Here is a 3639-nt window from a genome sequence, read left to right as displayed (position 1 = left end):
CCAGCTTTGAGAGGTGGTATCCTGTATCACCATCATGACACCTATGGCCATGACATAGCTCAGGGTTGGGTGGAAGCGGCTGTTAAAGTGGAAGACATTATCAAAGAGCAATTGAGACCAGCGAGGAGGTAGCCGTGACGTCCACGTTGGATACTGCGGGCCTGCTGGAGGACCTGCTGCCCGCTGTCCACACCTGCATATGGTTTTGAAGATCCCTCAGGGATCCAACGGGGAGCTATCAAGCAGATAATTAAAAGGAGAGACATCATGGCACAGTCTCCATCCGGCACAGGCAAAACAGCCACTTTCAGCATCTTCTCCTCCAGTGATCAGATATTCAGCTACCGCTCCCTCCTGGCGCCAGTGAGATGGTGACTTCTGTGGATTCCCACACCTACAACGAACAGGCAGAACCAGGAGGACCCAAATTTCCCCGTTCTGCACCACACGTGTCTTGGAGAAAACCCATATATCCAGATGACAAAAGAAAAACATGGGAAGGAATGCAAGATCTGTGCCAGGTGGTTCACAGTGTTTCGCTGGTGCCCTGGAGTCGCATGCATTTCCGGAAGGCTGAAGTGTGCCAAACCCACAGTCAACTAAGAACGTGACAGCAGGATTGTCTTTTAAAGATTACATGCCAAAGGCAGATGTCAACTAAGTACTATCCACAGAATGTGGAGAGAGCATTCTAACCATGATGGAGCTCGCCCACTTGGCATGCTGGGGAAAGCCACCTCTACCAGGGATGCACGGCTCAAAATGGCCCAGACCACACAGCCGTACATTTGCTCCTTGTGGGCAAAAGGAGAGTTCAAGAGAGGAGAGGGGTTCCCACAGACACGTGAGAAACCTACGGACCCAGATGACCCCCTTGCTGATCAGAATGTTAAAGACCCATATTAGGGAATCAATGACCCTGTAGCTGATAAGCTTCTAAAGCAGCTTCAACCATGCCTCATCTGCACCCACCTCAGCATAAAACTATCACTACACTACATGTTGGTGGCCTGGGTGATACCAGTTTTGAGCCAGATTTAAGAAGTCATTTGTACGAGTTTGGAGAGATGGGGCAATCAGTGTGGTGCAGAGACAGAGTGTGCTTTCATCCAGTTTGACACAGGCAGGCTGCAGAAAAGTCCTTTAGTAAGTTGATTGTCAGTGGCGATGGACTCAGCGTGAAATGGGGAAGATCCAAGTATCTAGAGGAAAAGAAAAAGAGAAGGATGGAACCATGGGCTCGGGGATCAAGCTAGAGCCTGTTCCAGGATTGCCAGGTGCTCTTCCTCCTCCTCCTGCAGTAGCAGCAGCAGAAGAAGCCTCTGCCAACTACTTCAACTGACCTCCAAGTGGCCCTCCAGCTGTGGTGAACACTGCCCTGCCACCACCTACCCCCGCACCTACCCCCAGGTTTTGGACCACACATATTCCACCTAGTGGGACCACCCCCTCTTTTCCTGAGGGCTCCAAGACCCATCCACTAACCTTCTCGGGACCATCAATGAATGGAAGCTCATGCAGGAAAACACAGCAGCCCCTAGCACATTATTACCACTGTAAAGCTCTATGGAAGAAAGGGAACTTAAAAATCCCAGTAAATCTTGGAATAAATATATATTTTCCTTCCCTATAGTTTCCATAGCAGCTGACTGTGTTCAGATGTGGGCAGTTGGAGACCTACAGTTATGCTTTTCCTACACGTATTCAAAGGTTCAAATGAGCTGCTGTTAGCACATCTGATTACTACCATCACGTGACTAACACAGCCTAGTGCCTGCTCCCCTTACCTGTGTGGGGGACAAGCAGATGAATGAACTGGAATGTCCAATGGAGTTGCCATTCCAATTTCATGTTCATTTTGTACCTTTTGGGTGGAGAAAAATTGACCTGTGGTACAATTTGACAATTTTTTTGTTCATTGGGTATTTTTGTTTTTATCACCTAAAAAAAAGATTGCTAGTACTAATCTTTGTAGTGGTCTAAGTGTGATTAACTCTTCTGAAGTCAGACCCTCAGAAAGACAAGTAGAAACCAGCACCAACACAGCCCAGATCTTTTATTTCCGCTCCTTTTCCTCATCATAAGGAATCTGATAGGTTTACTTCTGCGTGCCAGCAGAACAGAAGATGAAACGACTATTTTTATTCCTGTCAATTGGGTGGAAACACAAATTTCATGGATCTGTGTTATCACCGAAGGAACCAGTCACTTGTTGGATGAATCCTTTGCTTTTGAAAGAAGAAACCAGTGAGACCAGCACTTCAGCTTAATAAATTTCAGTTCTTTTCAAAAAAGAAAAAAAAGAAGAAGAAAAAAAAAAGTCTTACCATGGCCAGCCGAACAAAAATACACTTCTCCATGCTGAACAACTCTGAATTGAAGACTTTTCAAAAGTCCATTAAGAGTAATTGTACCTGAGTATTAGGTTACAAATGGAAAGAGGGAAGAATAAAATTAGTTACTTAGAAGTTGTTTTTCTCCCCTGGTATTTTCATTTACATATAAATTTTAGATACGAATGTGAGTACGTAAAGCATTAAAGCCATCAGAGCCTTTCTGAGAATGAGTTTCAGAAATTCAGCTTTATGATGGCTATAAGTAAACCTCAAATGTTCTAGGCAAATAAATTTCATTAATGGCAGCTAAGTAGTATTTCAATGTTAATTTATATTATAAAATTAATCTACCTATTAATTATACTTTATAACTAATTTATCCTGAAGAAAGATTATTTTTAATGTCTGTGTTATATTACCCCTGTACATTTGCTATTGAAACATATTAATGCATACATTTATAAATACAAAAATATCTATGTGATGGAATATTGTGCATACATTAAACTGCAGACAATAATGAAAATAACAGGATGAGTAATTTATGTGTAATGTAAGTAAACAATATAAAATATATCATATATACACTGAAAATATTACAAGTAAACATACAAAAATAATAGCTATTGTCTTTGAGATGAAAGCATATTTTAAAATATTTTACATCATTACTTTTTCTTCATTTTCTGTAATTGAAATAATGAATATGTAACAGTAAAAGCTATGTAAAACACTGCATTTTTTCTTTAGTTATGTCCTGAAATTTAGGCATAATTTCATATATGAAAGTATCCATAATAGGGCAATGCTCAATGACTGCTTCTTTCCTCAGATTATATTTGAAAAAAATCAGGATAGTTTCTCTTTTAAACATATTTCATTCACAGTCTTCTATAGTTTTTGAAATTCCACCATTAGGAATTTTCCCATTTGAGTCTTGAAGTTGTTTACTTATGAGCAATCCTGCTATAAATTCAATTTATCCAGGGAAGAAACCAGAAAGGGGAAAAAAAATCTCCAGCAATTTTGAGTTAATTCCTTGGGATCAAGAATGAGTTTTCAGTCAGCAGGGGCAGAATCTGGCCATACACCCTTCCATTCCCTTGCCTGTCAAAAACCAGTGTAGACTCCCTTCAACAGAATCAACTGTTTAAAGATTGCTTCCTTGCTAAGAGTGTGGACCAAGCAGATCCTAAATGATCACCCAGAGATATCTGCTTTAACTTAAATTGTTATCTCCCACTAAAATGAGTTATTCCTCTAAAGTTTATAATGAGCTGATTACAGGTCAGATGCATTTGAT

General features: G+C 40.8%; 1 pseudogene; it reads left to right on the top strand.

Moving 5' to 3' along the window:
- Positions 1-368: 368 nt before the first annotated feature.
- Positions 369-1541, top strand: LOC128590825 (pre-mRNA-splicing factor RBM22-like; annotated as a pseudogene).
- Positions 1542-3639: the final 2098 nt, after the last annotated feature.

Source organism: Nycticebus coucang, chromosome 7 (assembly GCF_027406575.1).
Source record: "Nycticebus coucang isolate mNycCou1 chromosome 7, mNycCou1.pri, whole genome shotgun sequence".
Taxonomy (NCBI): Eukaryota; Metazoa; Chordata; class Mammalia; order Primates; family Lorisidae; genus Nycticebus; species Nycticebus coucang.
The sequence above is the reverse complement of the archived record's forward strand: the minus strand, read 5'-3'. Positions and strand labels throughout refer to the sequence as shown.